Source organism: Empidonax traillii, unplaced genomic scaffold, assembly GCF_003031625.1.
Source record: "Empidonax traillii isolate 1590-97213 ecotype Southwest subspecies unplaced genomic scaffold, ASM303162v1 scaffold827:size534266, whole genome shotgun sequence".
Lineage (NCBI taxonomy): Eukaryota > Metazoa > Chordata > Aves > Passeriformes > Tyrannidae > Empidonax > Empidonax traillii.
The window spans coordinates 191,269-204,761 of NW_020956020.1; positions in this window are offsets into that span (position 1 = coordinate 191,269).

Here is a 13,493-nt window from a genome sequence, read left to right on the forward strand (position 1 = left end):
GTCTCAGGCCCTGGCACGAGGCAAACCTGACCGCACCCAGCGCGTGCTGAAAATAAAAGTTCTTTGTTTCACTTTATTTGGCCGTCTTCGAAATTTTAATTTGAGATATTTCTCACATCACTGTGAATTTTTTCACTGAAACCAGTAAAAAAATTCACCAAGGCACCAAAAGAAGGAATAGGGCAAACTGGGGAATGCCCCTCAGAAGCGTCAGGGACTCACTGCCCCCTCCCCTTTTCCAAGCCTTGCCTGGGGTTAGCAGTGAAGTCACCACACCCCAAACACTTGGATCACCTTTTACCCACGAGGAGCCGAAGATGAGACCTTACTGCAGGCTGAGAATGAAATAAAAAACAAAATTAGGGACAGAAAAAGAGCAAAACCAGGCTATTCAAAGCCTGAATATATGGAATTTTATTCAGCCAAGGCAATGCTTACCTCCAGTTTTATTCTCCTATGAAGAAAACCAGCATGAACGGGCCCCCTTTTTAGCAAATAAAAATAACAGGTGGTATTAAGTTCTCAATTTGTAGTCACTTGTGCTGCATGTACACCAGAGCTGTGGAACAAGATGAATGTTCAATCATATTTCAGCACGACTGAAGACAGTTGATAGAAATTGAGGATGTGATGCAGCAGATAAAAAAGAAAGTGGCAGATTCTGATTTTCCTGGTGGAAGTTAACATCTCACTTTGGCTCCCCTGCACCTCTCAGACGAGGAGAGATGGAAAATCACGTCAAGTCTATTAAGCTCTTGTGCAGAGAGACATTGCAACCCGAAATGTCTGTGCCCTCAATTGCCAGCAATGTCAGAAAGCTGTCAGGTTTCATATCTGCTGGAAAACAAAACAATAATAATACAGCTCCTGCAAGATCTGATTTCCATCTGCCGTGCTGATAAGGCTGAGCACAAATGAGACCAGCCTAGAAGTGACAGGGGAACAGCAAACTGTGCCACTCCCCGAGGGTTTCAACAGCCCACACCCCTCCTCAGAGTTCCAAACTGCTGATTTAATTAACAGAACCAACATACCTTTCAAAACTCTTCCTGTCCAGCTTCTTTCCCAGCTGCAGGTGCTCTTCAACAGCCTGAGATGATGCAGCTGTCATTTGGTTTGGCTTTTTAAATATCACGTCTTGCATTGTTGCTGGTTTGATGTTCTTCACGTTAATGTTTTCACTTTTGTTTCAGGTGCTTTGAAGATTTTTTTTTGAAGTACAGTGCCCACAAGACAAGTTTCATCTCAAGCATAATTTTACTTCTGGCAGGAAAAAAAAATATAAAATAATAAGACCAAATACAAATAAATCTTGTGGGTTTGATTCTGAGCTTCATACCTCCCTAGGGATGTGTGATTTAGGGTTTTTCACATATTGCAAGGGCTTGGACTCAGCATCTGTGGCCAGCAACAAACCATCTTAGAAGACAATTCTGGCTGTTCCTGTTCTGGCAGTGGTGGATGTAGTTCCAGGCTGATACGAAGCTCATGGAGCTGAATTATCAAAGACCTCTGAATTTTACACTCAGCATAATTCCCAAGGGAATTTTTGTCAGGGAAAGGATCCCATTTCCACCCAGCTGTACATTCCCCTCAGCAGTGAGAGTTCTAATGAGCCCACAGGTAAATAGGAACTCCCTCAAGACTGTCTCCAACCACAGTCTTGGACCTGCCATTTAAATCAAAACACACGTCAAAATTGAGGCGAATCTCAGGGTTTGAGGATTCCATCTTCTCCTCCTCTCACTTTCCTTCTGATGATGGTCTGGTATTCAAATGGCACGAAATTCTGTAGCATCAGACCTTTAAAATGGGTTTTAAAAAGGTAAATATTCATATGAAAAATCACACATAGCAATAAAAGGTTCTTCCCCCAGAGGGTGGTTGGCACTGAACAGGCTCCCCAGGGCAGTGGGCACAGCCCCAAGGCTGCCAGAGCTGCAGGAGGGTTTGGACAACGTTCTGAGGGACAGGGGGGATTGTTGGGGTGTCTGTGCAGGGCCAGGGGTTGCACTGGATGGTCCTGTGGGTCCCTTCCAACTCAGGATATTCTGTGGGTCTGTGAAACCAGAAAAAGAAGGCAGACAGTTTGGGTTTTGGGTTGGTTTGTTTTTCAAAATTTCTTTACAAGAATAGAAAAAAAAACAATAGTGATGCAATATGTTGCAAATGGTTTTAAAGCCTACACTCCACAAAGACAGCCCAAAGAAATCTTCCCCTCTCCAGGAAATGCCTTGTCTGGATGGCTCAGGATGCTTCCCAGCACCCAGTGAGCAGTGCTGAGGAGCAGGACGCGCTCAGGCTGCAGATGAAAACACCAAAGAAGCTCAGCCCATCTCACCTGTCCAGAGCAAGCCAGATCTCAGACAGGACTGGAAATATTTCCTATAGAGGGAACCCTTCCCTTTTCCCTCTAACAGAGGGCAGGGTTAGGTAGGATGTTGGCCAGGAATCCTTCCCTGGGAGGGTGGGCAGGCCCTGGCACAGGGTGCCCAGAAAAGCTGTGGCTGCCCCTGGATCCCTGCAAGTGTCCAAGGCCAGGGCTTGGAGCAACCTGGGCTAGAGGGATTCCAGTAGTTTCTTGGATGGAGTAAAAACAGGCAACAGTTTCATACTCGACTCTCACGGTGGGAGAGATTGCACAAAATCAATAGTTTTATTAAAAAGCACAAATAAACCTGCCACCAAAGCCTTCCCTTCCCCATCCAGGCAAATTGTAAAGTCATGGAAGAGGGATGTTGCCTGGTGTTTCCCTACACTGATAATTGCTTAAATAAGAAGGAGCTCAAACTCTTTAGAAGAGGTTTTCTCTTCTCCTGATTTTAATTTTAAAGGGTAAATTAAAAGTCAATATTCACATCTAGCAGCACAACAAACATTCTGCTGTGTGCAGAGCCTGGAAAGATTCTCGGTGGGCTGCAGCACGCAGGATTTGCCTTTCAGATGAGGATTTTGTGGTTGTTGGAATATATATCCTTTAATAGAGTTAGAAACACTGCTTAAATTATTTGTCAGTCATGATTAGCCCTGACACAACCATGCAATCAACAAGCTAACAAGTTCAGCATCTTCAGAGCTGTATCATACTCAGGCTGTTTAGGCAATATAAGTAATACCTTGCCTGAATACCTTCATTAAAGGTGAAACAGTCAAACTTTCATTTTTATCTATTACAGACCCCATTTAGCCAAGCTCATTTACAAACCCAGTTGTGTTGCTTCTTAATAACACCAGAAATAAGTTCATGTTCAGTAAAAGCCAGCAACCACTGCAGGCAAGTAACTGAGGGTGGAAAAAAAAAAGTGGCTTTATTCTAATCTAAAGCCTTGTCTGAGGTTATAACAGTCCATTAAATCAATTAGGTGCCTCTTTGTCAGGAAAGATCTGAACCTAGGCTCGCTCTGGAGGGCAGCAAGAGCATCAGGCTTTGTGTGAATTCCCAGTACTTTGGTCACCTGAACAGTGAGTGGCAAAAAATGAATTGCTGAAGGGACCCAACCTCTTCACTGGAACTACATAATGCCTCCAGAGGAAAACAATAAATGAGAAAATAATAAAACAGTACTGTGAGCACAGAGAAATCACACTCAGTTAAGTCTTCACAAAGAGCTATTAAGCAAAGGAGCAAGGTCAGGTGGGCTTTCACTGACCAGAACAATAGCAGGAAACGAAAATCCAGCCAGCAGCAGAGCTCAAGGCTGGTGGCAACACAAAGACAGCATCATGTGCTAATAAATTGCCAGGGCAACCAATTAGATCGTGGCACAGAGTGCAGCTCTGAGGTTTCAGGCCTCTCGAGTTTTGTGAGAGGAGATAAACAAAGCTCCACGAGCAGTAGGTGCATGTGCTGAGCTGCCAATGGTCCAGCAGAACCTCCAGCTTTGGGCTTCCCACACTGAAGCTGCAAATGCAAATGCTGATGCGCTGTGACAAAATCATCACCCTGTCAGTCAGTACCATGGACAGATCCCCCTCTTTGGGCTGGTTTTAACACTCGGAAACTGGGATTTTATTGAAGGTATCACAGAATCACGGAATGGTTTGGGTGGGAAGGGACCTTAAAGCCCATCCATTCCACCCCTGCCATGGGCAGGGACACCTCCCACCAGCCCAGGTTGCTCCAAGCCCCGTCCAGCCTGGCCTGGGACACTTCCAGGGATCCAGGGGCAGCCACAGCTTCTCTGGGCACCCTGTGCCAGGGCCTGCCCACCCTCCCAGGGAAGAATTTCTTCCCAATATCCCATCTAACTCTACTCTCTGCCAGCTTAAAACCATTCCCCTACTCCTACCACTCCATGACCTTGAATAAAATCCCTCTGCATCGTCCTTGTCCTCTGCTTCCTACCCCACACCAGGTCTGCCTTTGGCCACCCTGGGGCTGCTGGTACCTGCTCTGAGCACCCACCACAACCCCTGCCATGAGCAGCTCTCCCAAAAGTCATCTGCAGCACCACGGCATCTGACACTGAGCTGTTGGTTCCATCCAAGTCAAAGGGAGAGGATTGCCCCTGTAAAATTGCCCACCCCTCAGCTCCACATCCCGTGAAATCCCACCACACAATGGTGCTCCCTCTCCCAAGGGAACAACTGCTCCCACAGCCAGGAACAACTCAGTGCTGCCAGGAGACAAGGCAGTTTGAAACTCCTGGGGGTCATCTCTGTCACAGTTTTCAGAAGGATTGCTGGGAGGGTTTATAAACCTGCTATTAAAGTGCTCTTTTCCTCTGCAAAGCAAATCCTCCAACGACACCCAGGGGTTCCACATTTAATGTTTCACAGAACGAGTTTGCTCAGTCTGCGAGTGAAAAAAACATTTTCACAAGGCTGGACACACAGAGCAGCAAAAAGTGATGAGCACTGCAGCTCTCTGCCTCCTGTCACCATCAGAAAGCAGTTCTGTGCAGTACCAAAGCTCTGCCTTCCTGCAAACTATTCTGGTTTTTGTCCTTGTCACCTTCCTACTTCCCTCTGTGGATGTAAAGACACAAAGGCTGCACTTGGTCCTGTGCTTTTCTGACAGTACATTGCTACAAAAATAGAATAAAGCTCCCCCCTCTCCCAGCCAGAAATAAAGGAATCTCCTTAAAAAAAAAAAAAAAAAGAGAGAAAAGGCAACTGAAAAACCCCAATGACTTCTCAAGTAGTTTTTATGTGGTTCTGTCTAGTTTTCTGCCTTGAAAATCCTTCCAGCTCTTGCCCACGTTTCCAGCATCCCTCAAGCAGCAGTGCACTCAGTTCTGGTCTAAGTTTTCCCAGACACACTTGGATAGTCCCCGTTTCTCCTCATTCCCCAAAACTGATGTGACAAATCCACTGGACCTTGCAAGTGCCCCGCCATTCATCGCAGCTCAGTGGGTCTCACAGTGGCCACCAGCCCTTCCAAGGGAGGCTGCAGAGCTGTGCTGAGCAGGGTTCTGGATGGGATGAGACACAGCAAAACACTCCAGTCCTTCCTGCCCCCCTTCTGTGTCCTCCTGGGGTTCAAAGGAGGCCACCACGAGTGACAGCAGGGCTGTGGGCAGTGACAGACACCACAGGTCTCCTGGCCCGGGAATGCTGCTGCAAAGTGGATGTGCTGAGAACTCCTCCTCCTCCACCACACCCACGTGTCTGGGAGCTCTTTGGGTAACACGTTTTTATTGGCTCGTCGACGGGGAAAATAAAAGTTGCAGGCGGCAGGAACTTCACGTGCCCTAAAAAAACAAGGAATGCATTAGCATCTTTATTACAAATGTAATTGGGTTTTGGTTTTTTTTTTTAATTTGTGACTGGGGAAAGGGTCACCAGTTAAAATACACCACTGTAAAATTTGCAATTTAAATTTCATTTCACGCCGGAATGTAGAAGCAGTTTACATAAATAGTACCCATTAATCATTAAAAAGAAAGGTTAGATGTAAATTAGGCTGCTATTATTTTTTTTTCCCGTGATTATTTATGGGTTGGCGAGGAAATTTGTTTTCACAAGCAAGAAGAATTAAACCTTTTTTTGAAAGCAAAATCACGTCCTTACAGAAAAGATAAACTTCAAGCAAGGAAAACAGAGTATTTATTGCTTTGACCCCCAGGGGCAACCATGGGAATGCAGAATTTGCTCTTGCTTCCCTTGGAGGCTGAAGGTTCAGTGTAGCACCTTTTGTATTGTCTCTCCTTTTTTTGGCAGGAATTTGTTCTCCTGTGCCCTGACACCTTCCCCAGGGATCTCAACAGGGGATGGAGGGAAATGATCTCTAAGGTCCCTTCCAACCCAAATTATTCTGGGATTCCAGGAATATATTTACATTTTTTGCTAGAAATGGAGATAAGAAGAGAACCTACTGTTACACAACCATTTATTCTACTGTTTTGGGAGACCTTAGGCCAGTTTAAACTCATCCACCTTTTTGCACAACTGCTGGATCAATAAATGTTTTCCTCTGGCTGAAAGAAGAATCTTATCTGCTGCTCTGTCAGGGAAAAAATGGTGATCTTCAGATTATATTTGCATGGGTTTATATTAACATGACTTTCCTTTCTTCAGACTGTAGAGATCTCTAACAGATGTTGTCAGCTGCAATTCCTGACTTTGGGGGGAAAATCTTCATTCAAGTTTATATTAGTGACAGTATTTATATTATATTTTATATATTTTAAATATTTATTTATATATGTAAAATAAATATATTAGTTTATATTAGTGCTTTGGTTTGCACTAAAATGAAAACTTAGAACATACACACCTGTTGACCTTTCCCACAATTAACCCCCATCCAAGAAAGGACTTTCCCAAACTCTGCAAAGAATTTTGAAACAGAATTATAACTCAGAAAAGCTGACTGTCCATGAGACTCGGTATCACTGCCTTTCTATAATGCTTCTTTACTCAAATAATCGATACACAGACTGGGTTTTGGAGTCAAGTCTTTCTTTATGCATTGTTTGACTTCTTATGGGGCCTTGGCTTGCAGCTGTAGCATCACTTCATTTGTGATTCACAGGAGAGAGCCTGTTAACACTTGAGAAGCAGCAGAAAAATAACAATTGTTGAAATTAAATAATTCAGCTTTCAGAAAATGAAAGGGGCTCCTTTTTTTTTTTTTTTTCTCTGCAGTCTAGTAGCTTCAAGGCTGATATTTTATCAGCTCACAAGTGCTCATGGTAAGGTTCTCAAGACACCATTCTGTCTTGCATTGTAAAGCTCACAATGGCACTTCTTTCCAAAGGCCTGGCTCACTAAACCATTCCCATTTTCATCTCCGTTATTACATTAATTGTCCCTGCCTTAATATGTGTTGTTGTATTAATGGTTTCAACCATAAAGGCTTGTGAATGCATCTGCTGAGGCCCCCACGGGCAGCACAGAGCACCCCGGGGCTCTTTAGAGGGAAGCAATTTAAACAGCAGCCTTTGCTTTGCATTCAAAAACCTCAGTCAAGGCCTCGTCAGCAGAAACTTTTTGTTCCCTCTGTGCATATTGGTTATTTCACCTGAGGATTAGAACCAGTGGGAAGACAGAAAGGCTTAACAGCCTTTTGTCATCTCCTTGTAAATGCACACAGAAGGAGTGCTGAAGTTTCGCTGTATTATCAGCTGGCCCGTCAGGCTGAACTTCTTCCCACTCCTTTTTCTCTCCCTCTTCCCCCCCTTCACTCGAAATGGAAAATGAGGTCACACCTTATCCTACATCCCCAGCTGAACAGAAAAACACTAACAACTCACCCCATTTACAGGGAGAGGAGGCGAATAATCGAATTCAGAATCTCAAGAAGAGCTGTCAGACAGAACAAGTTTGTGATGTTCCCCCCTAAGGACGAGCAGCAGTCCTTGAACTCTGTATGTGGTTGTTCATTACGGTGCCTTGGCACAAGCCCAGGCAGTGTCTCCTACAGACACCTCTTCAAAAATGTATGAGGGCCTGGAGAGCACAGCAGGGCGGCAGAGACTCCTGGATCCTGCATATTAGCATATTCATTAGGGGTAATCAATAATTAATATGTCACTTGGATGAAACATATGGATTACATTATGTCTTGGCTGGGACTGCTTGGAAAAGATTCACGAGGGTTCAGGCCGTTGTTTACCGGGCAGATTTAATCTCAAGGTCCATCCTGGCATGAACTTCTCATCCTTTATGTCAACTGGCAGCGCTGAGAACTTCCCCCTGGCAGGAGACATCCCCTGGCAGCAAAGCCAGGCCTGCTGATGGCAAGATTTGCTTTCCCCAGGTGTCTCTGCAGCTCCTTCAGAGGCATCTGAGGGTGTTCAGGGGTGTTTGTAGGGCAGAGCAGCCCAAGGGAGCACAGACAAACAAAGGGTGTGAGCCCTGCTGATGATCACACCTCTTGCACCTCCGGGAGCAGAAAGATGTCAAGAAAAAAGGACTCCAACTAAAGAAAAATTGCAGAGCAACCTCTTTTTTAGCTATTAGAGCATGTTATGACTCTCCTCCTGCTGAGGCAAGTGGGGGACTTCACTGCAAACTTCTCTACCAGAGCCTGAAAATACCATCAAACAACACTCCTTCCAAAAGGAAACACCTGCACACCTGCTTTACAATTAATTATTAATAATAAAAATCCGTCCTGGGTTTGTTTTGAAATGGCCAACACATCTTTTAAGTGGCAAGTGTTACGAACGCTTATTGGAACAAGGAAAATTCCAAACCCAAGTTCATCATCTCCCTCCACCCACCTTCAGCACAGGGTGCAAGGTCCTTCCTCTTCTCCCTCACTGCAGAGCCACGAGCTGTCTGCTACCTAGAGCAGGAAAGTTAAAAATAAACAGGCTCCTAATGCATTTTCCATTCTCCATTAAGTTGTCACACCAAGTGGGAAGGGGCACAGAAGAGCAGATTGCACATTATTTTGCAGAAGTGGTTGGACACGCGATTCTCCAGTGGAACAGGGGAGGGAACAGATGAGATAAAAATGCCATTGCAAAGCCGAGAATCCCCTGCTCTGAATCTGCTGCTTCCTCTGCGTTTGTCTCTGCCTCAATCAGATTTTGGCTCTGTCTCAATCAGATCTTGTCTCTGTCTCAGTCAGATTTAAGTGCTGTTCCCCTGAGTTCCCAAATGATATTATTATCATCTCAGAAACATTAAAGGACCGTGACACTCACAACAACAGTGTAAACTACTTTTCCACGAATTCTGATTTCAAATGTGACAAGGAATGTTAATGCAGGAGGTGGAGACCCCTGCAGAAAGATTATGTAACACACTCAGGTTTTCCCTTTAAAAATCCATTTCCATTGAATTATTAGCTTTTCAAAATGAAATATTTCTGAGAGATGATTTAATTTCCCCAAGAGCTATTGGCCTTTGCTTGAAATGAGATATTGGGTTCTGTCCCTGATGATTAATTTGGGGATGTGATGAATAGAGTCAGATGCAGAAGTTGTGCCTTACACATATTAATAATATCAGAATTTAAGCATTTTTACCCATTTCAAAAGAATGTTATGACATCTAGAAAATAAGAAGAGCACGAGTGCATTATTTAACAACATGATTTATGACAAAAATAAACAAATTAAGGGTCCGGTTGTGAAACTGCTAAACAAGGCTTGGCTGTGTAATTTGTAATTCCTCTCCACTAAAACCTTTACCCAGATAAATGTTTTGGGCCTGCATGTTGTTTGTCTTTTGCTTTCAGATTTTTATACCCTTCATTTCCTATTAGCAAAAGCTTTTTAAAAGGCTAAAATGTAATTCCAAATAAAATTGGATGCTGCTTTATGGTAAATCATGACCAGGACCACAGCCTGCGTTCCAAATTGTTAACTCAAAGAACAAGTGTTCCAACAAGGAAAATCATTGTTAAGCTAAAATTTCCTTTGTTTTTATTTAGCTGTAACCAACAGTGTTGAACACAGATTTATTTTTTTTTACCACAACACATTCGTTACCTGATCACAAACACATTTCTAATTATAACTTTTCACCACAGGATCTCACCTCACATCTTGGGACATACTTTTAGCCTAAATTGCCTACTTGGTACTGGAAGTAAACAACTAGTAGTCCAAAGAAAGCTAAAAAATTAGACTTTTCTACACAAGATCCCTCACCTGGAGTTACCATCTCTGTCAGAAACAGCAGGAGCCACGAGCCTGTGGGTGAGGAGCATCTCTGACCCACTGTTTTTTCCTTCTTCAGGAACACCTGGAAAGGAAAAGCTAATGACTTTTTCATTACATAACAACCTCGCTTCCAAACCCCCTAATTGTGCATTTTGAAAGCCTTGCTTTTGAAGGAAAAAGCTGGAGGAAGCTGAAGGATTTATTGGATGTTGGGAAGGAATTGTCCCCTGGGAGGGTGGGGAGACCCTGGAGAAGCTGTGGCTGCCCCTGGATCCCTGGGAGTGTCCAAGACAAGCTCCTTGTCTGCAAAAATCAGATGCCTGATATGAGCTTTGAGGTCCCTTCCCAGCCAAACCATTCTGTGCTTCCATGATCCTGTAAAACAGAAGCTTTTAGACTTTTTCTTTTTCCAGCCTTCCTGTTCAAATCTCACACCTACACACATTTCTACCTCACCTGCAGTACCAGGCAGGGTGTTCCACGGTTCATAAGCTTTACTTAACCCCTAAAAATTGAGAAATCATGTTGATATTACTAAATACAGACAACCACCTGCATTTCTGAGATCTTTGTGGATCTGTGTGGAACAAGAGGTTTAATACCAAACATACTTTTCTTTTTCCATGGATTTTCATGACTTATTTCACTCTTTCAGACCCATTGACATTAAGCAGCTTGGCTGATCCCCACAGTATTTACAGAACTGCCCAGAAATAATGAATAAGCCAAGTCTATTGACAAGTCTTTTGTGTTTTTCTGTCCATACAGGCACATCTCCTTTATCCGTGTTATCCTCATATTCCCAGGGAGAACACCTGGGAATTTTTGCCAGGGATGCAGAGATTTGAAACTCTGATACCACAAAGTAGTTTTGGTTTTTGTGTATTTTTCAAAACAAATATGGCAGGCATTCGAAAATATAAATTAGGGAAATGCTCTTGGAAATCAATTTTAAAGCAGTAACTAGAAAAAAATTATTAAATTAGACCTCTGCAATTTAGTCACTTATCCCAGTACACTTCTTTAACATAAACTTGATAGCTGTTTTCCACTTACATTTAAGTTCTCTCTCTCCCCTTGATTAAACATTATGTAGCAATATAGAGCAGTGCAAAACTCTGAGTCGTAATGATAATTATAATTCATTAAATATTGATCAAATTAAATCTAAAATTGGTTGGATGTCATTCATCTGCTAAATATAAAATAAACCCCTGCAACACGCAAATAGCTTGGTAGCTGTGTACATAAGCTAATAAAGTGAAAATGGGCACAGTAATGTTCTCAGTAAGGAAAGGAGTTCTCCTTAAATTAAAAACTGTAATTTGATCAGGTTGATGATCCCTGTGACTGCCCTTGAAAGGCTGCTGTTGGACTGCTGTCACCAGCAGCATCATTCAGAGTGCAATATTACACTTTTTCACCAAAANAAAAAAAAAAAAAAAAAAAAAAAAAAAAAAAAAAAAAAAAAAAAAAAAAAAAAAAAAAAAAAAAAAAAAAAAAGTCACATGAAACATGGAAGTTTCATCTGCACTTTGGAGTTCCCAAGTGCATATTAAACATCTGATTTTTGCAGACAAGAAAGAGGGTTAACGAGGAACATTTCATGCAAAAAAACCTGCCTCTTGCACAACTGTTTGGCCAGAGAGCAGCTCTGGGGAGATCTCCTTCCTCACAGCTGGTGAAACTCAGCCATTTCCTACATTTTCTCTGTGTTTCACAGCGAGACATCGAAAGAATCATCAGCTCTTGTCACCAGCTCTGTGTGTCCAGCATGGCACAAACTGACTGCCAAGACCCACGAACCTTCAGGGTGGTTTTCTTCATACCCTAAAGGTGCTGATTTCAACTCAAAATAAATGTTCCCTTGCTTTTTTTTTTTTTTTTTTTTTGTGGAAGGAGTTGGTGCCTCTCCCAGCCCTGGGATGTCTCTGAGTAGAGTAAAAGAAAAGTTTGGAGCTCCATCCATCCTGGTGGCAGTTGGCAGACAGGCAGTTTTATGGAGTGTTAAATTTTCATAGCCCTGCTGTATTTCTTTCCTCCCTCTGTGAAATAATGACACCCATAAAAGCTCAGATTGAAAGATTATCTAAAGTTATTATGGAAAAATATAATTTAAGGGAAAAAACAGAGTCCTAGCAATGTGTAGGAAAACAAGCAGATGCTTTCACTGAGACTGCCAATTAATTTCTTACCATTAATTATTTCCCCACATTCTTCTTAATTTTATAGATGTAAATACTTAGATTTGGATTTAAGCCATGATGTCCTAAAAGCTGTAGCTGGAGTCACTATAACAAAATATACCCTGATGAACAATTAAATTTAATTTTACTGCTCACATATAAATAGGAGATTATTATTACAAATAAATAGGGGATTGTTAATAAATTCAAGACTGCAGCTTGCCTTTGTTGTTACACATTATAGTTGCTGGACAATTATTTTTGAGTTTAATTATACACAAGGGGAAATAAAATGCCTGACAGAAAATAAACTTCATTAAATAAGATTGTTTTAGTAGGCTGAGTTACATGGTTTAACTCTTATTTACCCCATGGCCTGTTCACATTACACTGACAATGGATGCAGTGGATGAAATATGATATAAATTATACTTACCTGATCTAGAAGCCTGTTTGATATGGGGGTAAATCACGGTTCCAAATTTTAATACACTGAAGAAACTGAAAATCTCACTGGTGTTAAAAAGCCTTCAGGTAACTGAGGGCCAGGCAATCGTTTGGAATCAGTGAAATAATCGGATTTTAATGGACAAAAGACCAAACTTCAGCTGGCAGGGTGTCATTGAGGAGAGGCACCACCTTTCCCAGCCTCGTTCAAGCAAATGGCACAGCAAATGCTACGAAAGAAATACAAAAATCATCCCAAAAGTGAATCCTCTTTATCAAAAACCCAGGCCAGCTTTGGCTGCCAAAACTCTCCACTAACACAGCTCAACCCTCTTGAGTGACAAACCCAGCACTGTCACACCCCAGCGAGGCCACTCGTGTGTCCCCACGTGTCCCCAGGGACAGCCCCAGCCCTGCGAGCTCAGACTGAAATGGAGATTTTTAGGGGTTTTTTTAAGTGGTAGAAAACGGTCAGACTGAGACAGGAGGTTTCAGTCCCCGGAGTGGAAAGTTTTAAGGGCAGTTTAGAACAATTGAATTTGCCCAAATGTCTGGGAGATTTGGGAGCTGAGTGAGGACGTCCCAGGAATGTACCAATGCACAGAATTGGGATGATTGATCCGTGTGCCACGCAGATGGAGGAGCCCTGATTGCATGCCAATAAGGAAAGAAAGCCTGCTAATAAATGTTCCTAATAATATGCCTTTGAATTTTCCATGCTACTTTGAAAACCAGATCCAGAAATTCTCAATTACACTCTCTTAGACATAGAATATATTCTGTGGAAGCCTATTCAAAG